Source organism: Palaemon carinicauda, chromosome 28 (genome assembly GCF_036898095.1).
Source record: "Palaemon carinicauda isolate YSFRI2023 chromosome 28, ASM3689809v2, whole genome shotgun sequence".
NCBI classification, from domain to species: Eukaryota; Metazoa; Arthropoda; class Malacostraca; order Decapoda; family Palaemonidae; genus Palaemon; species Palaemon carinicauda.
In genome coordinates, this window is record NC_090752.1 from 52,872,243 (window position 1) to 52,897,893 (window position 25,651).

Below are 25,651 nucleotides of genomic sequence, written 5' to 3' on the forward strand. Positions count from 1 at the left end.
ATAATAATAGCTTTACGTATGCTATTTTATTCTTTTGTAGGATGTGTCTCTCTCTCTCTCTCGTACGCTTATTCGAAATGTGATTTTTGCAACAAAGAATATTATTGGATGCAGTAATACGTATGTATACATACAAAAGATTCATGGAAAAGAAGCACATCCATTACATTTGTAGTACAGTAGTAGCCATCAGCAGCCTTACACCATTCTAATATGGTATGACTGCATCTGATTTGCGTTTCATGTTCGATTTAATTTTACTACGTACTGTATACAGTACTGAATTATCGTATGATCACCTTCTCTTTTCGTGATTTATTTTTTTCGGTGCTGAATTATATATCATATGTAATTCAATGAACAATCAGTAAGAGCAGATATTACTAATTACAGTATTAATGGAATTACAGGTAACGAAATATCGTATTTGGGGTCTTCAGATATCGCGGTATTTTCGAAATTTCCGGAAAATCCGCGATATGTATATATATATGGGTTATGGAAAAAACCCGCGAAGTGGTGAATCCGTGATGGTCGAACCGCGAAGTAGCGAGGGTTCACTGTAAACTAAATCTAATCAAGTATAAAAAAATCTACTTACTAAATAACGGATTTTGAGCGAAGCGAAAAATCTATTTTTGGGTGAGATAGCCATGGCGTCCTGATGGAAGGTTCCTGTTTGGTAGCTTCCTTGGGTATAAGACTACTAAGATATTCCCAGAGAATTTAACCACAGGTTATCACAGAATTCTAACTTCTGGAGCGAGTATCTCAAAGGTTTCCCTTTAAGACATCGTAATACAACAGGGGACACGCATGTCTGGTCGTGCCACATAGCTATCTCCACCCCGAACAGAGTTAACGCTTCGGTGTGTAAGGGCTGAGAATAGCTGGGAGCCGTTCCACAGCTAATCTCACTCGTGGCTACTACTGATACTCGAGACGTAAACAAACGGACGCCATTGCTCTAATGACGTCACGCGCGTCTTTATCCTGGCGCCAGTTGCTGCCCATCACCATGATACAATTGTGTAGGGAGGGAGCAAACTGAACGAAGTAGTAGGGAGGGTCCATCAGGACGCCATGGCTATCTCACCCAAAAATAGATTTTTCGCTTCGCTCAAAATCCGTTTTTTGGGCTCAAGCCATGGCGTCCTGATGGAAGAGTACCAGAGAATCAATGTATCGTGGTAGATTTTCCCCCAGAGTTAAGTGCCTAGGCATTGACAAAACAGCAAAGTAATCTTAGGTAAGAACCATAGGAACGAAATATCCTGCCCCCCATTGGTAGGAAGTTCCCATGGGCTATGCCGACGTCAAAGTGGTATTGAAGGGCTATTCATCTTGACAGAAGAACTTTTAAGAGCTGAGAGATGAAGCAGAATGTTTGATATTTGTATAGGAACATTCTGAAGTAGGACAGTGGTGGTTGGGCACTGTGTGTAGAGTTCATCTCCTGATTATCAGAAGTAAGTATTCATGTAGGAACCTTACTGAGGCAAGGTGAATATAATTTAAGAATAGACATCTTAAATTCTTCATGACCATAAGAAAGGAGGAATAAATAAAACTATGACAGTATGTATTTCATAGTAAGTAGGAGCTGAAAGAGACGCATAAGTAATAAAATAGAAATTTTATTTCACAATGCAGAAATTAAATAATTTACAGCAAAAGTAAAGTTCATTTACAGTAATAATAATGTACATAGAAATAAAGGCTTGCTCTTGAATCTGAAAGGGAATTTCAGGATTAGTAGGTACTCGTTCTCGAGGAACGCAAGTCTTTAAATAACACATCATGCTCAAGGCATGCGGCACTTGTGTGACACTATGACATTTCACCTGGGATAAGAACAGTTATAAAAGCACTAAGTGTTTTTAGACATCACTATGAATCACTCGAGGGTCAACATAGGCACCCGAAGAGTTAGAGTCCCAAGTAACTCACTGTTCTACGCAGAGTTAGGTGCAGGTTTCATAACACTACCTGCGGCTACCACAAAATGTTTGATTTCGTGCACTTGTTTCGCATAATGTTTAAAGAAAACTCGCGAGGACTTCCAGCCCGTAAAGTTTTTAAGGCTCTCAAAGTCCATGCTCTGAAAGAAGTTCAGAGAAGATGCCACTTTTCTAGGATCATGACCAGCGGGTGTACTGTTCGGATCCGCTCTGCGAATGAAGTAGGTGATTTTCGCTCTTAATTGTTTCAGTGACAGGTCGCTGCCCGATGTTTCTCCTTTGAAGAGTTGGCCTCCACCAAAGTTTGAAGTTCTGCGAAGATAGACCTTGAGGCTCTCTACTGGACATAGAGAGACATCCTCCTTCAGGGGGCATATTCTCCAAGGGCCCCATCTTTTGGTGGGTAATTCATTTTTGGCGAGAAACGTCGGATCAGGGGAGAGGGTCACTTCTCCTGAATCAGCAAACAGGATGTGTCCCTCTTCTCTTGATAATGCCACTATTTCGCTGACTCGAGCTCCCGAGGCGAGAGCAAATAAAAATATAACTTTCTGAGTCAGATCCTTGAGGGGGCATGAATCATTGTCCAAGTTGGAGGCGAAATGGAGCACCTTGTCTAGTGACCAGGAGATCGGTTTCGGAGGGGGTGCTGGGCGTAGGCGAGCACATGCTTTCGGCAGTTTGTTAAAGATGTCGTTGGACAGATCAATTTGGAAAGCATATAGAATTGGTCTAGTCAAAGCCGATTTGCAGGTTGAAATCGTATTGGCTGCTAATCCTTGTCCATGAAGGTGAATGAAGAAGGACATACAGAAATCAATGGTGATTTCTTTAGGATTTTTTGCTTTAACAAAGGAGACCCATTTCCTCCAGGATGATTCATATTGCCGTCTCGTGGATTCGGTCTTGTATTCCTCTAGGAAGTCTAGACTTTTCTTCGAGATCCCAAACCTCTTCTTTGCGGCAAGGGAGAGAAAATCATGAGATGAAGGTCCTTGATTTTCGATGATGAAGCGAAGACAGTCGACTTCTGTACTTGTTGAGAGAGAACTGGGCCCGGGAGAGGGATCAGCTTGGGCTGCAGCTCCAGGACCAGGGGGTACCAGTTGTTCCGGGGCCACTTGGGAGCCACTAGGGCCGCTGTCCCTTTGAAGGTTCTCAGTTTGGAGAGGACTTTCAACAGAAGGTTGGTGGGAGGGAACAGGTATATCTTCGACCATCTGTTCCAGTCCAGTGACATGGCGTCCACCGCTTCTGCTTTGGGGTCCTCGTACGGGGCTACGTACAGAGGAAGTTGATTGTTGTCGCTCGTTGCAAAGAGATCTATCTGAAGTTCTGGGACTTGATGAGAGATGAAGGAGAATGATCTTGCGTCTAGAGACCATTCCGACTCTATCGGGTTTGTCCGAGATAGAGCATCCGCTGTCACGTTGCGGAATCCTTGTAGGTGAACTGCAGACAGGTGCCACTTCTTCTTCTCCGCCAGACGGAAGATTGGGAGAAGCACCTGATTTATCTGGGGCGATCTTGAGCCCTGGCGATTGAGACAACGAACTACCACCGAGTTGTCTAGGGTTAGACGGATGTGGATCGAGGGCGGCGGGGATAGCTTCTTCAGAGTAAGAAGGACCGCCATGGCCTCCAAGATGTTTATGTGGAACGTCTTGAATAGTGGAGACCAGGTCCCTTGAGCTTGTTTCAGGTGGGAGTGACCTCCCCAGCCCTCCAGTGAAGCATCCGTGTGGATGTTGAGTGATGGAGGAGGGTGTTGGAGAGGAATGGACCTTTTCAGGGCCATTGCTTCCGACCACGGCTTTAGGAGGCGTCGAAGTCTGTTTGGAAGCCGTCTCTTGAGGTCTCTTCGAGCGATGGATGCCGATCGTCTCCAGACTCCCGCGGCATCCTTTAGCTGTGCACGAAGCACTGGGTTTGTCACTGAGGCGAATTGTAGAGAGCCTAGAACTCGTTCCTGCTGTCGTCTTGAAATGCGTTTGGATTTCAGAAGTCGCTTGACAGACCCTGCTATTTCCTTCCTTTTCTTCTGGGGGATGGAAAGGCGGTGTGACTGAAGATTCCAGTGGATTCCCAGCCACTGAAACTTCTGAGCTGGAGAGAGGCGAGATTTCTTCTCGTTGATCTTGAATCCCAGGTGTTCTAGGTACTGGGTAACTTCGTCGCAAGACTTTGTACACTCTTCGGGCGATGGAGCCCAGACTAGCCAGTCGTCGAGGTAGGCCATCACCTGGACGTTTCTTAGGCGGAGCTGTTGTACTATGGCATCCGCCAGCTTTGTGAAGATCCGAGGGGCCACATTGAGGCCGAACGGCATGGCCCGGAAGGCGTAGCTTTTCCTTTGGAGTCGAAATCCTAGGTAGGAGGAAGCGTGATGGTTCATTGGAATGTGCCAATAGGCATCCGCCAGGTCTATAGAGACCGTGTAGGAACCTTGAGGCAGAAGGGTCCTTATTTGTTGAAGCGTCAGCATCTTGAATTTGTTGTTCTCTATGAACTTGTTGAGGGGGGATAAGTCCAGAATGACTCTGAGCTTGTCTGAGTCCTTCTTGGGAACGCAAAACAGTCTCCCTTGGAACCTGGTGGACTTTACCTTCCTTATCACCTTCTTGTTCAAGAGGTCTAGAACATATTCTTCCAGAATGGGGGTCGATTGTTGGAAGAACCGCTGGAAGATTGGGGGTGGTTGCACCCAACTCCAGCCTAGACCGTTCTTGATGATGCTGTGTGCCCAAGGATCGAAGGTCCAACGATCCTGGAATTGGCGGAGTCTTCCTCCCACCGGAAGCACTTCATTGCTTCTGGTGACCCGAGGACTTGTTGCCTCGGCCGCTAGCTCCCTTTCCTCCTCTACCTCTGGAGGGACGACGAGAGGCGTCTCTGCTTGCACCCCTGGACGAGCCTCTACCTCTGGCATGAAAGGTAGTGGATGGTTGCTCAAAGGCAGGGGTGAAGACCGGTGACTGTGACAACACCGGTTGGGGGACCAATTGAAAGGTCTGTTGTGGTTGGGCAACCACTTGGGAGGTAGCGGGTCCCGGAAACTGACGTCTTTGTTGACGTTGCTGGGGTTTCGGCTTTTGAGGTTTCCTCTTAGGCTGAGGTCCATCGTCCTGAGAGGTTTTCCTTTTTCTGGACATGCCCCACTTGTGGAGAAGGTTCCTATTCTCCGTGGCGGCTCTGTCCGTTATTTCCTTGACAAGGTCAGAAGGAAACAGGTGCTTTCCCCAGATGTTGGAGGAAATCAGCCTCCGGGGTTCGTGTTTCACGGTGGCACCGACAAACACGAATTCACGACAGGCTCTACGAGCCTTTATGAAATGGTACAAGTCCTTCATTACCGTGAGTAAGTGGGATTTGGCCAGTACCATGTAGTGATCGGGTACTGCTGTGTCACAGGCCATAACTTCAAGTTGGACTTGATGAGAAAGAGATGTCGCAAGCCTCTCCTTCGTGTCTTGTTCCCGGCGAAGGAGGTGATCATTGAGCTTAGGGAGGTCTTCATTAAACTGACATCCGGCGACGTCAGGATCGAGCCTACCCACGACGAAAGTATGTTGGACATCTTTCCATTGTCTAGTGTCAGGGGGTGTCACGATGGAGAAGGGTCTGCACTCCTCCAGTGCAGGGCAGGGTTTTCCTTCTTCCGCCGCTTTAAGGCATGCAGCCAAGGCCTTTTCCAAAAATGGAAGAATCGCAGTGTCAGGTGCGACATATGTAGGATGCTTCTTGCTCAAGGCAGGAAGCTTAGAGCAGGTAAAGCCCCTGCTCTTAAATGCGGAGGCTAGCATAGCCTGGGCCTTTGCGAGATCGAACACTATCTCTTCTTTAGGTTCGGTCTCCTCCTTCGAGGCAGGTTCGGAACGAAGCCGGACGTAACAGTCCGGGTAGGCCTCGAAGCTTGGGAAGAATTCCACATCTTCCAACGGGACCGTGCCGATTTTGTCACTAACAAAGATCCTGCCGGTCGCAATAACCATATGCTCTGCATACCTCCACGGATTGGCATGAGAGCAAGCTGGGAGATCCTTGACCGAGATCTTCTTCGGTTCTCTGGATCCAATCATAGACCTGATGGACTCCTGGTTCTCCTTCAGTCTGTCGTCCATGACAGCTCTAATCAGTCGGATCAGTTCTTGGGTAGAAGAGGAAGGATCCGGGGTCGAGGAGGTAGACGGGATGGACACATCCGTCGGTGTAGGAGTAGGCGGAGGGATGGACGAGGGAGTAGCTCCAATCTCCGACTCGGTGTATTCCACCTTGTCTTCGTCCTCTTCGGCTCCTTGAGCCATAAGCGTCTTCTCCGTGTCTTCTGAGACGTCAGAGATCTGTTCATCATCCTCGGAATCTAAACGACACTCGTGCATGGACTGAGCCATGACCACATCAGGTTCCACCGTAATTTGGACAGTGGGGATTGCTTCCTTTGGAACCACTGAATCAGGGGAGGCCTTAGGAACAACAGGGACCTCAGTTCTTCGGTGGCCAGGTACGGTCCAGTAGCATTTCTCTGAAAACCACGCACCCACTTGCGCAGCTTTTCACGAGCAATGTCTCTAACCTCCGCTGAGGGAGGGTTATGGAAGGCCTCAACTAGGTAGGCCTGGCAGACCGTACATTCCAGTGGATTCCAGAACTTCCAATCCCCTTTCTTGTCTGAGCAAGGGGCGTGAGTCCTGCACGCCGTATGTCCGTAAAACTGCGAGCGTTTCACAGCACAGTATGCGAAATCGCACTTCATCTGCTCCTCCTGTGGAAGAAAGAGAAAATGAGTATGGGGGAGTCATAGGAATGGCTCTTAAATTAAGTTAATATTAATCATTAATTTTAACTTAAAGAAGGTGTGATGCATAGAGAATGAAACAGTAAAGGAGAACACGCTCCATGCATCTCGCCCGGCTGATTACCATAGGCTTGGTCCTGGGATAATCCAAATGACCGAGATCATTGGATATAGTTTCCTAGGATTCCCATTATATTGGAACTCCATGGAAGGCCAAGGACAAGGTTGGGATCGAATTCATTCGGTTCCCAGATAAGAGCCAGAAGGTCTCATTAAGGGAAACTGCTTCTGGCAACCAGCCGCGCTAAGATGCACATAGCATGCTGGAAATAGAAGAATGCAAAGAGACAGCATGATCACTAATAGAGCAGTACTAGGTACTGATCTTAGAAGCAAATCAGCTTATCTATTTGCAAGGTAGGGCTATCTTAGTCTTATGATAGCTACAGAGAGGGGGTGCAAGTATTCTTGACGCCTCCGGGGTATCCGGCAAGCCGCCGGCACGCCGGAGCTCGCTCCAGCATAGATTCTGGCACTAGAACAGACAATTTTCAAAGTCAGTTAGATACCAGGATGGCGGCCGCCGGCACAACGGCGGCACGCCGGCAGGGAGCGGCGGCTCCGGCAGCCGGAGGATGCCGGATTGGTGACTGGGGTAAGGATGGTACAGGTAGTATCGGGTTGCCGGCAGTATATGCCGGCACTCCGGAGATCGACCGGCAAGCGGACGATTAGATAGGAGTAGGAGAGCTGCCGGTAGTAGCCGGCGGCAGCCGGCAGTCCCTCGGTACACGGGGGGCTGGCGGCAAGGGTAGGGAAGTCACCAAGAGGCAGGTATTGCCGGCAGAAGAGGCGGCAAGAGACCGGCACCCGGATAGATAGAGAGACAGGGGGAGGGGGGGAAGGATGCAGGAAGTACCTTCAGGGTTCCAGACATCCCTCCCCCTCCCTGAGGGGGTGTACCCATGATAGAGACAGGCTCTATCATCCATAAGCAGGGGTCACTAGGGACCGGGAGCAGGTAGTCCAAGGGAGGACTAGGGAACACCCAAGAGGGGGGGGGGGAGACTCCCCTATGCAGAGCTACACTAGTAACTAACCTTATAGGACACTATGAAGGTATATGTACCAGAGCGGACAGCACAGGGAAGCTCGGGTAGCCCTACTCATCCACCCTAAGGAGGATTTGTAGGACAGGGGACAGATGAGTATAAACTAACCTAAGCATAGGCTAGGCTATACAAGAGATAGGTGGGGAGGGAGAAGAGAGGGGTCTTCCCAGGAAGGGTTTCTGTACCAGAGCGGCCACAAAGGGAAGGGAGGACACTCCCTAACCTAAGATTAGGCCGATCGGCTAAAACGGTGCAAGAGTACAGTTTCAGCATGGAACAGAGAAACCTTCCTAACCCGGCCTAGATCAGGGCTAAAAGTCCTGAACTAGGCAAGGAAGAAGACGTATCGCTATCGCAGGAAAGTCGTAGACTATCCTAGCCATAGAGGTAGGCTAGCCTAACCTCACTCTCAGACGCAATCCTAAAGGGGGTTCATTCCTTTAGGGAGGACTGAGAGGCGATATAATACTCTATTAGACAATAAATCCCTTTACTCAGAAAAGGGATCAAGGCTAATTAGAGGGAGTGCCAAGGCAGGGGATGAAGGAAGCATATAGGGGTCCTAAGGTTAGGTTAGGCTAGTAAGAATCACTGACTAGCCTATCCCCTATATGGTCCCTGAAGGCGAAAACATTTGCATCACTAGTCAAAAGTATTGTAAAATAATAATGCCACTATCTTCATAACTTAGTCTAGGATCACTGATAAATCATGCATGAACACTTGTATATAGGCTCCTGGCCTGGGGGCTATAGTAGCCGACTGGTATGAGGTCAATCGATGACCGATAAAAAGCGTCTAAGCACGATATAAAAGTTCCTAGCTATGAAGACTAAATAAACTAATGTATTCGATTAGTATATAAGGCCGGAAGCGTTGTTGTGGCTAACTAAATAGGACATGCAAAACAACAACGACGCCATAAAATGGCGGGTCCGGTAGAGGCACAGCTCTGCCACAAAACATCAATTATTTCGCGAAATAATATTTACTTTACGGCCAGAGCTTAATTAAACAATACTGGAACCTTGTACTCAACTTTCCAGAAGAAGGCGAGGCTGAAGGTAACGACATAGCGAAGATGCAAAGCGATAAAGTTCACACAAGGGAAAATCCGTCTCAGTAGGGCAGCTACTAAACAAAGGATAAAGACGCGCGTGACGTCATTAGAGCAATGGCGTCCGTTTGTTTACGTCTCGAGTATCAGTAGTAGCCACGAGTGAGATTAGCTGTGGAACGGCTCCCAGCTATTCTCAGCCCTTACACACCGAAGCGTTAACTCTGTTCGGGGTGGAGATAGCTATGTGGCACGACCAGACATGCGTGTCCCCTGTTGTATTACGATGTCTTAAAGGGAAACCTTTGAGATACTCGCTCCAGAAGTTAGAATTCTGTGATAACCTGTGGTTAAATTCTCTGGGAATATCTTAGTAGTCTTATACCCAAGGAAGCTACCAAACAGGAACCTTCCATCAGGACGCCATGGCTTGAGCCCAAAAAAACCTTCTAGAATCAGATTTCATTAAATCTCTACAGTTATTTTCTTAAGTATATGAACGTTTCAATTATAAACCGTAGACTAAAGCAAACAACCACTCAATTTCCATAGAAGATTTAATGACTAAAGAAAAAACTAAAGCTCTCAAATCAATTACAGTTAGATTCAACACCTGGTGTCGAATGCATTTCAACATTGAAAATAATTACCTCGGAAAATTTTCTAACTTTCAAACCAATGTTTCAGCGAAGAAACAACATACTAGGTCGAGGTAGTAGGTTCCTCATCTCGTCAACCATTTGCCGTCCCAAAGGTTTGACGTTTCAGTATACCACGTAACATTCTGAGATAAGTTATTTTGTTAACCATAGGGCAATATGAAAAAAACACCACAAGGCTGAAGAATTAGTTCCTTCAAATAATAGATATATCTGAAAAATACCAATTATTTTAATTATCGTTAGCTTTACAACGTTTGGGAATAATTTTCTGCATTGTTATAGTAGTAATAGGTGATTGAAGATATTCAGGACTATATGAAGTTAAAGAAATCTTATATATGTATTGATACTCAGGAAAATGCATAGAAAATTACTATATATTCTGTATTTCTCAATTCCCCATGTTCAACAAACAGATAACCTTACTTTTCTTTATAAGGCTTCTCGCCCCCAAAACTACACTGTATTTACAGTATACCCAAGATAACAAATTCGGAGATAATTTGTATTTTTCATAACCATACAAACCTTAGCTATTTACATTGGGTTTACTTTCGGCGTAGCTGAAATTGATGAGCCAATAGATTTTAACGAGGGTTAACTACCCCCGCGCTAGTTAGCGGGGGTAGGGGAAGGGGTAGCTTGCTACCCCTCCCCCCCCCCCCAAACACCAGTGATTTGCTTCACTTCACTTAGAGGTAGGACTTTACTTGGGGGACAGGGCTGGCGGGCAAATATGTGTAAATAGCTAAGGTTTGTATGGTTAGGAAAAATACAAATTATCTCCGAATGTCATTTGTTCCGTAACCAAAATACAAACCACGCTATTTACATTGGGTGACTTACCCCTTAGGAAGGGTGGAAAGTCCCCAGCCTTACTGACTTTGACTTTACCCGGGGGCTCCGCCTCCCAGTGAGTAGCACTTGAGAAAAGGAGCCCCTGCACCTCACAGGTTCCTCGCTTTGCAAGGAACATGTGGCCTACATAAGTTGTGTGTGGAGGAAAGAGCGTGACTCGTCCTATGAAGTTGACCTTGAGACCTTTAGATAGGAATCCAGGATAGGACGTTCCCAATCCCACCTCGTCAGGGTATGGGGGACGCGACAGTATTAAGCTTAATACTAGGCGCACAAGGAAGCATGGGTTACCTGCAGAGGTTGAGGTCAGCTATGCGGAGACCAGGATGCTGCTTCCCCAAGAGAGGGGAGGATGAAGAAAGTAGTAAGGGTCAGACATACTCTTTCATTCACGCAGACTAAAACCGGGTAACAACGCCCTCAACCTACTGCTACTTGTCCATAAAGGAGCGTGAGGTTAGACCAGCTATTGTGCAGCCACCACAGGGCCAATAGAAAAGGTATCGAGGCTCCTGTGGGTCACGTCCTGCAGGTAGTGGGCTGTGAAGGTCGTCTGACGCTTCCAGACCCCAGCTTGAAGTACCTGCGTCACAGAGAAGTTTCTCTTGAAGGCCAGGGACGTAGCAATGCCCCTGACGTCGTGTGCCCTAGGGCGACATGACGGAGGGGGGTCTGGATTCAAGGCGTGGTGGATAACCCTTCGAATCCAAGCCGAGATGGTGTTCTTGGTGACCCTCCTCTTCGTCCTGCCTGTGCTAACAAACAATGCCTGCACTTGAGGACGAACTGCAGCTGTTCTCTTCAAGTAACACCTCAGACTCCTCACTGGACATAGTAGCAGCTGGTCTGGGTCGCTTGTTACAGAACGGAGACTTGCGATCCTGAAAGAGTCGAACCGTGGGTCCGGCACTCCAGGGTTCTGAGTCTTGGCAACAAACTCAGGGACGAACCTGAACGTTACCTCCCCCTATCCCCTTGAATGGGCGACGTCGTACGAGAGACCATGAAGTTCACTAACTCGCTTGGCAGAGGCCAAGGCGAGCAGGAAAGCCGTCTTCCAAGACAAGTGGCGATCAGAGGCCTGGCGTAATGGTTGGAAGGGAGGTCTCTTAAGAGCCCTGAAAACTCGAACCACGTTCCAAGGAGGAGGTCTCACTTCCGACTGAGAGCAGGTAAGCTCATAGCTACGTATGAGTAGAGAATGTTCCAGCGAGGAAGAAATGTCCACTCCTTTCAGCCTAAAAGCCAAGCTTACGGTTGAGCGATAGCCTTTCACCGCTGAAACCGAAAGGCGCATTTCCTCCCGCAAATAAACGAGGAACTCCGCTATTGCTGGAATAGTGGCATCGAGTGGAGAGATACCCCTCCCACGACACCAACCACAGAAGACACTCCACTTCACCTGGTAGACTCCCTCAGAGGACTTTCGCAGGTGCCGAGACATCCTCTCTGCAACCTGTTGTGAAAAGCCTTTCTCCGTGAGGAGACGCTGGACAGTCTCCAACGTCAAGCCAAAGTGAGGCTACGGCTTTGTGGAAGATGTTGCAGTGTGGATGTCTGAGTAGCTCGTGTCGTGGGGGAAGTTCTCTCGGGAGCTCCGTCAGGAGCTGCAGAAGGTCCGGGAACCATTCTGTGTGATGCCATAGCAGAGCTATCAGAGTCATCGACAAGTTGACCGATAGTCTGGTCCTGTTGAGCACCCTTCTCATCAGACAGAACGGTGGGAAGGCGTACACGTCGATGTTGTCCCACCGTTGTTGGAAAGCATCTTGCCAGAGTGCCTTAGGGTCCGGGACTGGGGAGCAGTACAGGGGCAGCTTGAAATTCAAAGCTGTCGCGAACAGATCCACGGTCGGGGAACCCCACTAAGTCAGAACTTTGTTGGCTATCTGAGGATCCAAAGACCACTCGGTACTCACTATCTGCGAAGCCCTGCTCAGACTGTCGGCGAGCACATTCCTCTTGCCAGGAATAAAGTGAGCTGATAGTGTTATCGAGTGGATTTTCGGTCCACCTCAGAATCTCTACTGCAAGATGGGATAGCTGCTGCGAAAAAGTACCTCCCTGCTTGTTGATATAAGCCACTACCGTGGTGTCGTCGCTCATCACCACCACGGAGTGACCCGCCAGGGTCTGTTGGAACTGTTGAAGAGCCAGAAAAATGGCCTTCATCTCTAGCAGGTTGATGTGCAGGTACTTTTCTGATTCTGACCACAGGCCTGAGGTCCTCTGGTTCAGAATGTGCGCCCCCCACCCTTCTTTTGACGCGTCCAAAAACAGTGTCAACTCCGGGGGGAGGACGAGAAGATCCACTCCCTTTCGCAGGTTCTTGTCGACCAGCCACCACCGCAGGTCCGCCTGTTCCGAAGGTCCTATCGGGACCGGGAAGTCCGGGGAAACGGATCCTTGATTCCACCGGGACTTGAGCCGCCACTGCAGGGATTTCATCCTGAGACGGCTGTTTGGAACCAGACGAGCCAGGGAGGACAGGTGACCTAAGAGACGCAACCACGATTGGGAGGGAAGCTCTTCTCGCCTGAGGAAGGGTTCTGCCACCCTCCTCAGCCCTGCTATCCTGTCGTCTGATGGAAAGGCTTTGTGGAGATTGGTGTCTAACAACATTCCTAGATAAACCAGTCGTTGGGACGGCTGCAGAGAGGACTTCTCGAGATTTACCATGATCCCCAGATCCTGACAAAGTCCCAGAAGCCTGTCTCGGTGTCGAAGAAGGGTCGACTCCGAATCTGCTAGGATCAGCCAGTCGTCCAGATAACGGAGGAGACGGATGCCGTTCCTGTGCGCCCAAGATGAAATCAGGGTAAACACTCTGGTGAACACCTGAGGTGCTGTGGAGAGACCGAAGCACAACACCTTGAACTGGTAGGTCTTGTTGTCTAGGCTGAATCTCAAGTACTTCCTGGAAGACTGATAGATTGGGACCTGGATGTACGCATCCTTTAGATCCAGTGCGCACATGAAGTCTTGTGGTCTCACCGCAAGTCTGACCGTGTCCGCTGTCTCCATGCTGAATGGAGTTTGCTTGACAAACTTGTTCAGAGCTGAGAGGTCGATGACGGGTCTCCAGCCTCCAGACGCCTTCTTTACAAGAAAGTGTCGACTGAAGAAGCCTGGGGAGCCGTCGACGACCTCCTGGAGAGCATCCTTCTTGAGCATGGTCTCGACTTCTGCCCAAAGGGCCAGCCCCTTCACCGATCCCATGGCGTAGGAGCTCAACAACACTGGATTCGTTGTCAGGGGAGGTTGAGATGTTGTGAATGGGACGCGATAGCCTTGGCCGATCACGGAGATCGTCCAAGCATCGGCCCCATGTTGCTGCCACCTGTGCACGCAACTCTGAAGGCATCCCCCCACAGGTGGACACGCGGGGGGACTGCCACTCCTAGCGCTTGCGGCCGCGGCCGCTCCCTCTAGGAGTCTTGCCTCCCCTGGAGGACTTGCCGCCCCTCTTGTCCTTGGCAGGAAAGGGCTGGGGCTTAGACACCACTTTCTTAGCTGCCGGAGCCTGCTTTTGTGTCTTGCGAGGCTGCTGCTGATGTTGCTGCGGGAGCTGGAGGCTTGTAGGGCCGAGATGCAAGGGCCCTTTGGAGGAGGGAGTCCTGACTAGACTTCCTCCACCTCTCAGCTGTACGTTCCATGTCTTGGGGCTCGAACAGATTCCCCCCAAGGAGGGAAGCGTGCCTGAGCCTGCAGACATCCACAGCGGGGACCTTCGGATGGATCTTTTCGGTCACCGCATCACAACGCTTCAACACCGAGTTGGCCCATAGGTTGGTAACATGATGTGCCAGGAACTCGATGGAGCGAGTGCCCGAGAGGAGGAAGGTCTCCAGGGCCTTCCTATTGGTCTCCTTAGACAGATCCTTGGAGCGCAATAGGATGCCCAGAGAACCTAGCCAGATATCCAGCCACGAAGTGGCCTGCATGGCGCACTTCGCGACTTTCTCATGGCTCAGGATCTCCGACGCCGAGAACGTCACCTGCCGGGCGGAGAGCTTCTCAAGAGGAACTCCCCTAGCGAGCTCTTCTACTGAATGGTGGAGGGGAAGAGCGAGGCTAGACTCCCCCATGATCTCAAAATACCTCCTCTGCTGGATACGAGGAGGAGGGAGGAGTTTGTTCCCGGCAGAGGAACGACTGGAGGAAGCGAGAACCGCGAGATGAGCATTGGCCCTGGCTCTGGCACTCTTCGGCCCCTGGATCCAGGGCAGAGCCGCGCTGGCCTTAGGGGGCTTCTGAGTTCCGTACACCTGATCTAGGACCGTGTCCTTGCCTTCACGATGGGTGATCACAGGGTCCATGAACCCGTTGAGCTGTCTCATCAGGCTCAGAACCTGCCAGAAGGCATGCTCAGACTCCTGCTGCTCTCCTCCCTGTGGACTGGCAGCTAAGTCTCCTGTCCCCGGAATCTCTTCCTGAGGAGATGCGTGGACGTTCTCCCGGGGTGCGGCTGGTTCCTGACGAATTCGAGAAGAGGACTTCGGAACCGTCTTGGAGTCCTTGGGTTCCCTCCTGGGCGGGATTCACAACCCCAACAATGAGGTCTGGAAGGCGCCTTCCACGCGAGACGATTCCCCTCCACGAGGAGAAGACTCCCCCCTTGGTGCCAAGGGGGAGATCACCACCTCGCTGGGTTCTCCTGAGGACGGAAAAGCCTCGTCCTCGGGAGAAGGAGAAAACGACTGCGAAGGGGAAGGAGCCTTCCTGACTGACCTCTTAGGAACCAACTTCTCCCTGGGAGAAGTCACCACGAAGTGTACTCCTCTCCTTCTCTTCAGGGGACGAGGCCATCGTTGGTTTGTGTCCTTGATCGGCGAGTGCCGGCTTCATAGCCTTCACTAACGCCCGCATCAGAGGACTGAACCAAGACTGCCGAGACACGGACACAGAGTCCGAAATTCCCGCTGGAGGGAAGGGGATCGGGCGATCCTTTGGAGTGGACACCACTGGACCTGCCTGTGAAGAAAAAGGGGAAGAAAGTTGCTCTGACCTCTCCGTTGGACCTTCCCTATCCTGAAAAAGAGACCTGCGCTTAGGCGGAGGTGATCCTGACTGCGGTCTGGCGACACGCGTCCCTGCTGCTGCCGCGAGCTGCGGAACCCGACGTGAACGGGAATCGTGCTGACGCTCGTGTGTAGGTGATATTAAAGAGTCGCGTGCGAGAGGCTGTTGAAGCGCGGGCGCGTAATCGCGGAGACAATCGAGCGCGGGAGCGATCGCGCGGCGAGCGGGCGCGCGGGCGAGCGGGCGCGCGGGCGCGCGGGCGAGCGGGCGCGCGGGCGCGCGGGCGAGCGGGCGCGCGGGCGAGCGGGCGCGCGGGCGAGCGGGCGCGCGGGCGAGCGGGCGCGCGGGCGAGCGGGCGCGCGGGCGAGCGGGCGCGCGGGCGAGCGGGCGCGCGGCGCGAGCGGGCGAGCGGGCGCGCGGGGCGAGCGGGCGCGCGGGCGCGCGGGCGCGCGGGCGCGCGGGCGCGCGGGCGCGCGGGCGCGCGGGCGCGCGGGCGAGCGGGCGCGCGGGCGAGCGGGCGCGCGGGCGAGCGGGCGCGCGGGCGAGCGGGCGCGCGGGCGAGCGGGCGCGCGGGCGAGCGGGCGCGCGGGCGAGCGGGCGCGCGGGCGAGCGGGCGCGCGGGCGAGCGGGCGCGCGGGCGAGCGGGCGCGCGGGCGAGCGGGCGCGCGGGCGAGCGGGCGCGCGGGCGAGCGGGCGCGCGGGCGAGCGGGCGCGCGGGCGAGCGGGCGCGCGGGCGAGCGGGCGCGCGGGCGAGCGGGCGCGCGGGCGAGCGGGCGCGCGGGCGAGCGGGCGCGCGGGCGAGCGGGCGCGCGGGCGAGCGGGCGCGCGGGCGAGCGGGCGCGTAGGCGAGAGCGCGCGGGCGAGCGGGCGCGTAGGCGAGAGCGCGCGTGAGCGCGCGGGCGAGCTGGTGAGTGAGCGCGTTGGCGTGTTGGCGAGGGAACGCGTTGGCGCGTGGGCGAGCGAGAACGCTCTGACGACCGCTGCCGATGGTGTCTTGGAGACCTGTGACGCATGGGAGAGCGGTGGCGAACAAGCGATTGATGGCGCGTTGGAGAACGCTGGCGCGTAGGCGAGCGATGGTGCGTGGTGGCGCGTTGGCAAGCGATAGCGCGTGGTGGCGCGTTGGCAAGCGATAGCGCGAGCTGGTAGAAGGAGACCCATGTCTCTCCAGATCCTCTGGGCGCCGACGCGTAGGAGAGCACTTACGCGCAGGCGATGGATCACGCGGGCGGTCTGGAGATCGCCGATGTTCAGGGGATCGTTGACGTGCAGGAGATCGCTGACGAGCAGGCGAACATTGACGCGTCTGTGATCGCTGGCGTGCTGGGGATCGCTGGCGAGCAGGAGGAAGACGAGTGGAATCCTATGCGGGGTCTGCTGGCGTGATGCGCAAAGGTGAACGCTCACGAACGGGCTCAGGAATAGGAGGCGCGTGGGCGTACAGGAACCTTGGAAGTACGCGTAGGAGACCGCAAGCGTAGGAGACCGCAAGCTTGGCAGCGCTGGAACAGGCTGACGAGCAGGATCGCGAGGGCGAGGAGAAGAAGAGTCCTTGTCCAAGACCTTAACCGAAGTTCTAGGTCGCGTGGGCGAGCGTGGGCGTGCAGGGCGCGTGTCAAAAACTGGGAGCGCAGGTGCGCTCTGACGGGCAGGAGATCTAGTGCGCTCAGGAGACCAATGGCGCGCTGGGCGCACAGCAGGAACAGCAGGATGTTCGATGTCCTCAGGAGAGTGCTGGCGAACAGTGGGGCGACGATCATCAGGAGAGCGCTGGCGATCAGGAGAACGCTGACGAGCAGGAGAGCGCCTGTGCGCTAACACTGCAGGAGAGCGCACAGGGGAACCCTGACGCGCAAGGAAGTACCCACACCGTGGGAGGCATCCCTCTGCCCCGAAGGGACCGTTGCCCGTCGGCTGACGAGGTCAGACTGCTGGCCATCTGCACCGGAAGCGGAAGGTCTGGAAGGCGTCGGAGAACGAGGACGATCCCCGGAGAGGTCTACAGAAGTGGTTGCTGCAGGCTGCTTACAGCGAGTAGAGTCCCCATCGGAGGAAGGAGGCGAAGATTCAAAAAGGCGCCTCTTAGCACCCTTATAGGGAGACGGGAGGCCCTTGCGGCGCAGCGGACGATGAGCCTTACGGCGAAGGCGGCCACGAGGGAGGTCGTCAGGATCATCAGTCCTCCGAAGGGGAGTCTTGGTCAGCGCGCTCCTCCGAGGGGGAGGCTTGGCCGCAGAAGAGCCCGTGGGACTCCCTTCCCCCTCCGAAGGATGTACAGAAGGGGGAGGAGAGCCTTCAGCAACGTCATCCACATCAGGAACCGCAGAGGTCTGATCAGACCCGTCGGAAGCCTCTGCCACCACGACGTCGACGATAGACAGAGGATCTACCTCTGCTATCACCGGCGACTGCTTAACAGCGGCCCCCAACTGGACAAGGTCAAACAGGGCTTCCTTGGAGGGCAGGCCCTTAAGCCCCAAGGAAGCCCAAAGATGAAAAACATCATCATGAAACACAGTATCATTATCAAAAACCTTCCCCGGAGGAGGAGAGGGAGCTGCCCCGCAATGGGAGGCGACGCCCTCTCCCCCAACCCAAGGTCGGGAAACAGAACTAGGGACTGAGCTCCCACTCGGCGGTTTCTCCTTAGGAGCCTGATGAGGGGGAGCTTCGGAGGAGATTTAGGCGGCGGAAGAAGAGTCCCGAGAGCCTTCCTCCTTTAAGGCAACCCACGAAGGAGAACGGTCTCTCTTGGACTTCTTCTTATGCCGGCGACCAAACCTCTCCCACTGGGAGGCAGACCACTCCCTACACTCACTACAAGTATTTTCTCTGTCACACCGTCGGCCTCGACACTGCGGGCAAAGGGTGTGAGGATCCGCATCCACCACAGCTAGAGGGTTATAAACATGAGTTATATACAATGAGTTATAGCCATCAAAGTACCGCAAGGGCGACCGGCAGTTCCAGAGCACTTGCGCATGGTGGACATCCAAGGGTGAGGCCAACTTCAAACACACACAAACTGAGGAAAAGCAAAAAAGATTAAGGCTGTCAAAACGAGGACGATAGACAGACACGTCCGCTCATCGTCCGAGCCAAAAGTGAAGTGGAGCAAATCACCGGTGTGTGGGGGGGGAGGGGTAGCAAGCTACCCCTTCCCCTATCCCCGCTAACTAGCGCGGGGGTAGTTAACCCTCGTTAATATCTATTGGCTCATCAATTTCAGCTACGCCGAAAGTAAACCCAATGTAAATAGCGTGGTTTGTATTTCGGTTACGGAACAATGAAATTTTAAAAGAAAAGTTATATTCAGGAAACAGCAAAATTCGGAGTTATATTTAAAAACTATAATATTCATTCAAAATCTTAAAAGTATACCATTGTTTCAGGTAATGGACAAAAAGCTCTCAATCTGTTTAATCAAGATTAATATTTAAGGAATTTGGCTGTGAATTTAAACTAACACTAAAATTGTAATGTAGTTCCAGTATATACCGTAAATCTGAAAAAGGCATGAAACTATGAACAAGGTCACTAGTTTGAAGAAACTTTAAAGCTATCCAACAGTCAAATGAGATTGGTCAAATACTGTTAGCTATTCACAAATTACAAAAAGAGTAACACCGAATCAAGTCGTCAGGCAAGTTACGGGCAATACTATGATTAGTAGCCTAGTTCTCACAACAGAATATTAAATTTTAATGACAAATAACCAACTGACTACCAACATCAGGTGAACAAAACATCAACAGGGCAGCTTTTGAGGTGAAAATAGATAAAGCTTAGCTAGTAAAATTTTCTTTGAACACTATCTTATGAATAGAACCAGCCAATGTTTCAAATAGAAAGAATTCACTTGTCAATCCTTTAGTGCATTCCATTTACATCATTGACACTTAAAATATGCTTCTGGTGTCAGATTATACCAATTAGCCATCTGGAAAGGGGTCAAAGCCCGCCTACTACTTTTAAGTACTGAGAAAGACTACATTATCAACAGAAAACTGAGGGAATATTAATGTTCTAAACATTCATTACAACTGTGTAACATTTCTCTTAAAAAGCTGAACAATGTTGTGTTACATTAAGGTTGAAATTAACATTCCTGCCAAAGAAGCTAACAAAATCTGTATGAAATGGTAAAATTTACTGGACGGCTCTACCGAATATTCAGAAAATTTCACGATTTAAAAAATTGCGACCACTCCATAACAATCTTACTCCAATAAGGGAAAATAAAAACTATATTACAAAGCACCAGGCTTAAGCCTTGATAACAATCAATTGCAAATAAGGGTGAACTTGGGGTTTCTACACTACGTCTCAAAAATATTGGAAACAATTAACAGTCAAAATCAGACACAGCCAAAGACAAAGTTGAAAGTTGTCCTTGCCCTCAAATCTTTGTCCAATACAGAATCTTCGGACTTAACCTTGTCCAATACCGACCGTCAAAATTTAATCCTACCCAACACACAATCTCCGGATTTAACCTTGTCCACTACAAAACCTCCGGATTTAACCTTGTCCTACACAAAACCTTCAGATTTGCCTTGTCCAATACAGTCCACTCCGGATTTAACCTAGTCCAACACAGACCTTGCAAACAACCTTTCCAAACACGCTCCGGATTCAACTTTTTTTAACACACACTGGATTTAACCTTTTCAAATACAGACTCTCCGGATTTAACCTCAAACACTCTTCCGGGTTTAACCTTTTTAAATACATACCCTCCGAATATAACCTTTCCGAATAGACTCTGGACTTGACCTTGTCCAACACAGACCCTCCGAATCAAACCTTTTCAATTAGATTCTCCGGACTTGACCTTGTCCAACACAGACCCTCTGTATAAAACCTTTTCGAACACAACTCCCTGGATTAAACCTTTTTGAATAGACTCTTTAGAATTAACGTTTTCAAATAGAGACTTCGGATTTAACCTTTTCGAACACACTCCAGGAATAACCTTTTTTAATACAGGCCCTCCGGATTAAACCTTTACGAATACAGACTTCGGATTTAAAGTTTTAAAATAGACTAAGGATTTAACCTTTTCAGATACACACACACTGGATTTAACTAACATTTTCGAATACAGACACTTCAAATTTAACCTTTTCGAATAAAGTGTGAATAGCATGCCCGAACCATCTCCATCTACCCCTCATGATCTCATCCCCATATGGCAGTTGAGTAACCTCTTATAATTTCATTTTTAATCAGTTCCTGCCATTTAACTCCCAATAGCCTTCTGAGGGTTTTGTTCTCAAATCTACTAAATCTATTGGAGCTAGTTTCATTCCGTAAAGAACCTTCCAGATTTAACCTTGTCTGATACAGACCCTCCACATTTAACTTAGTACAATACTGACACTCGAGATTTGACCTTGTCTAATGCTGACACTACAGATGTACCCTTGTCCAATATTGTATAATACTGACACACGGGATTTAACCTTGTCTAATGCTCGTCCAGAGCACGATCTCCAGACCTAACCTTGTCCAGTGCACAATCTCTGGACCTAACATTCTCCGGACTTGACGCAGTGCAACAGACATTCTCTGGGCTTGACCGTGCAACAGACATTCTCCGGACTTGACCGTGCAACAGACATTCTCCGGACTTGACCGCGTCCAACTGACATTCTCCGGACTTGACCGCGTCCAACAGACATTCTCCGGACTTGACCGCGTCCAACAGACATTCTCCGGACTTGACCGCGTCCAACAGACATTCTCCGGACTTGACCGCGTCCAACAGACATTCTCCGGACTTGACCGCGTCCAACAGACATTCTCCGGACTTGACCGCGTCCAACACATTCTCCGGACTTGACCGCGTCCAACACATTCTCCGGACTTGACCGCGTCCAACAGACATTCTCCGGACTTGACCGCGTCCAACAGACATTCTCCGGACTTGACCGCGTCCAGCAGACATTCTCCGGACTTGACCGCGTCCAACAGACATTCTCCGGACTTGACCGCGTCCAATACACATTCTCCGGACTTGACCGCGTCCAATACACATTCTCCGGACTTGACCGCGTCCAATACACATTCTCCGGACTTGACCGCGTCCAATACACATTCTCCGGACTTGACCGCGTCCAATACACATTCTCCGGACTTAACCGCGTCCAATACACACTCTCCTGACCTAACCTAGCCCAATGCTAAATCTTCGGACCTAACCTCGTCCAGTGCAAAATCTTCCGACCTAACCTCGTCCAGTGCAAAATCTTCGGACCTAACCTCGTCCAGTGAACAATCTTCGGACCTAACCTTGTCCACTGCACATCACCAGACCTAACTTCGTCCAGTAAATAATCTTCGGACCTAACTTCATTCAGTGCACAATCCCTGGACCTAACCTTGCCAGTGCAAAATCCTCGGACCTAATCTCGCCAAGTGCACAATCTCCAGACCTATGTCATCCAGGGCACAATCTACGGACCAAACCTCGTCCAGTGTACAATCTTCAGACATAACCTCGTCCAGCGAGCAATCTTCGGACCAACCCTCGTCCACTGCACAATCTCTAGACCTAACCTCGTCAAGTGCACAATCTCCAGACCTAACCTAGTCCAGTGCACAATATTCGGACCTAACCTCGTCCAGTGCACATCTCCGGACCTAACCTCCTCAAGTGCATGATGTACAATGGACCTAACCTTGCCAGTGCACAATCTTCAGACCTAATCTCACCAAGTGCACAACCTCCGGACCTACCTCAGAACTAACCTTGTCCGGTGCACAATCTTCAGATCTCACCTCATCCAGTGCACAATTTCCGGACTTAACCTCATGCAGTACATAATCTCCAGACCTAACTTCATTCAGTACATAATCTCCGCACCTATGCTCGTTCAGTGCATAATCTCCGCACCTATGCTCGTTCAGTGCATAATCTCCGCACCTATGCTCGTTCAGTGCATAATCTTTGGACCTAACCTTGTCCAGTGCACAAAATCCAGACCTAACCTCGTCCAATACGCAATTTCCAGACCTACCCTCGTCTAATACGCAATTTCCGGACCTACCCTCGTCCAATATGAAATCTTCAGGCCTAACCTCGTCCAACACCATCTCCAGAGCTAACCTCGTCCAACACCATCTCCGGAGCTAACCTCGTCCAACACCATCTCCGGAGCTAACCTCGTCCAACACCATCTCCGGAGCTAACCTCGTCCAACACCATCTCCGGAGCTAACCTCGTCCAACACCATCTCCGGAGCTAACCTCGTCCAACACCATCTCCGGAGCTAATCTCGTCCAACACCATCTCCGGAGCTAACCTCGTCCAACACCATCTCCGGAGCTAACCTCGTCCAACACCATCTCCGGAGCTAACCTCGTCCAACACCATCTCCGGAGCTAACCTAGTTCAATACACAATCTCCGGAGCTAACCTAGTTCAATACACAATCTCCGGTGCTAACCTAGTTCAATACACAATCTCCGGTGCTAACCTAATTCAATACACAATCTCCGGTGCTAACCTAATTCGATACACAATCTCCACAACCAAAGTAATTCAATACACAATCTCCACAGCTACCCTCGTCCAACACAATCTCCGGAGCTAACCTTGTCCAACACAATCTCCGGCGCTAACCTAGATCAATGCACAATCTCTGGTGCTAACCTAATTCAATACACAATCTCCACTGCTAACCTAATTCAATACACAATCTCCACAGCTAACCTAATTCGATACAAATACACAATCTCTGGTGTTAACTTCGTTCCATACACAATCTCCGGTGTTAACCTCATTTACTGCACAATCTCCGGCGTTTACCTAGTTCAATACACAATCTCCAGTGCTAACCTAGTTCACTACACAATCTCCGGGCTTAGCCTCGTCCAGTGCACAATCCCCGGGCTTAGCCTCGTCCAGTGCACAACCCCCGGACTTAGCCTCGTCCAGTGCACAACCCCCGGACTTAGCCTCGTCCAGTGCACAACCCCCGGACTTAGCCTCGTCCAGTGCACAACCCCCGGACTTAGCCTCGTCCAGTGCACAACCCCCGGACTTAGCCTCGTCCAGTGCACAACCCCCGGACTTAGCCTCGTCCAGTGCACAACCCCCGGACTTAGCCTCGTCCAGTGCACAACCCCCGGACTTAGCCTCGTCCAGTGCACAACCCCCGGACTTAGCCTCGTCCAGTGCACAACCCCCGGACTTAGCCTCGTCCAGTGCACAACCCCCGGACTTAGCCTCGTCCAGTGCACAACCCCCGGACTTAGCCTCGTCCAGTGCACAACCCCCGGACTTAGCCTCGTCCAGTGCACAACCCCCGGACTTAGCCTCGTCCAGTGCACAATCCCCGGACTTAGCCTCGTCCAGTACACAACCTTCGGACTTGGACTCTTACAATACACAACCTTCGGACTTAGCCTCGTCCAGTACACAACCTTCGGACTTGGACTCGTCCAATACACAATCTCTGGACTTAGCCTTATCACATACCGAGACTCCAAATTTAACTTTGTCCAATAAAGTGCTTCCGGATTTAACCTTGACCAATACAAAACCTCCAGATATAACCTTGTCCAATTCAGAATCTCAAGAGTTACCCTATAAAATTTGTACAATACTGTAACCTAGGATTTACCCTCTAAATTGGTCAAAAATACCTACTAATATTAAATCAAACTTTTCTAAAAACATATGGCTATCAATACCCAACCTTCAAACAACCTATTATAGCTTAATAACATTCAACCTTACCTAATGCCCTAATACGCTTTAAAAAGGGTTAAATGAAGAAAAAATAGTAACTACAATTTCCGAACCTGTAGAACGCCAACCACATTAAATTTGCACTAAAACCGTGATTGATTAATTCATCCTATATATTAGCCACCCACCGACATACGGTTACCTTCAGTTCTTAACAAGAGCAAATTCACAAATCACAATATCAGATGCACTTCTCTAACTGAAACAAAGTTCACATGAAAGTTCGGTTAACCTATAAGTCTACTTATATTCCTATAAATAACCAGTCTTAAATTTATTTTACTAACCTTAAACCATAATCCAATTACACTTCTCTAACAAAATTGATAAAATGTCCAAAAGAACACTTTCGTCTTCCACGGTCCACTTACTGCCAAAGACTATATACTGAAGGAAGATAGGAAGGCTCAGGCTTTTAACACACAAATGAGTGTGCTATGAAAAGATGCCAGATACTCCCATGCGAAACGAATGGCTCCATCTGTTGAGCGAGCAACCAAACATTCAAAGCGGTAATGCTTACGGGTATATAGGATTCGATTGTAAATTTTGCGACATATTTGTTTATAATTTGCATTACTATGTCAGTATATTTTACTCATATATTCATGATATTCTTAAATTTTAGGTAACTAAATTGCAAATTATGTTTCTCAGTCTATTTTACAGAAATTCAATAGCTATATCTCTTATGATTTAGTTAATTAACTTGCTAATTTAAGTATTGTGCAGTATATTACAACCATTTTTAAATGTTCTATACAATACCACATTCGAATAAATTCAAACATACTGTATATCTGATTTGTTAAACTTAGCTACAAATGCTTATGTGTAGGCATACATTTAATTACAGTTTGTAGGCCACTGTAAGATGGAGAGATATTAGGTGTATAAAAACACAATTATATTTTATTTTTTATTGAAATGAAAAGCATGATGCACTCATGTATAGTTTAGTATTATAAACTAATAAATGTATAAATGTACAATCAAAAGGATCAAAATAACACAAAATTGTATCACACACAAAAATAATCAAAAGGGGTTGGAAATAGAAATAAGGTAGCATAAAAGCCAACAAAAAATGAAAAACAATAGAGATTTACTGTGGATGCCTTGCCTTAATCTTATATCCAATATCAGTGGGGCTTACTCATTAGCAGCACATACTGCATGTATTATACTGTTTGTACTCACCGTTCTTTGTCCTTAGGGAACCTGTGAAATACCAAAATGAGGACGGTTTCTTTTTGTTTATGGCACACAACACACTTGTGTGACTTCTTTACTGTCGGCGCCATGATTTCGTTCGAGTCAACTGTCAAGTTCTGAATATAAACAAACAGACGACAAACGATGTATACCTACAACGCCATCTGAAATCGGAGCAACCAACTATTGTGTTCACTTTGGAGTTGCCAAC

The 25,651-nt window shown here is 49.8% G+C and overlaps 1 long non-coding RNA gene across 3 annotated transcripts in view; it reads right to left on the reverse strand.

The window, feature by feature from the left end:
- Positions 1-24,589, reverse strand: part of LOC137621583 (uncharacterized) — a 53,126-nt gene extending 28,537 nt beyond the window's left edge. The window contains exons 1-2 of one of the 3 annotated variants that reach the window (XR_011040256.1): positions 24,513-24,548; positions 9,594-9,709 (exon numbers count right to left, since the gene is read on the reverse strand). This is a non-coding gene — a long non-coding RNA (uncharacterized lncRNA). Of the gene's footprint in view, positions 1-9,575; positions 9,710-24,512 lie in introns of all 3 variants that reach the window. The other 2 variants (XR_011040258.1, XR_011040257.1) reach the window with 2 other exon arrangements.
- Positions 24,590-25,651: the final 1,062 nt, after the last annotated feature.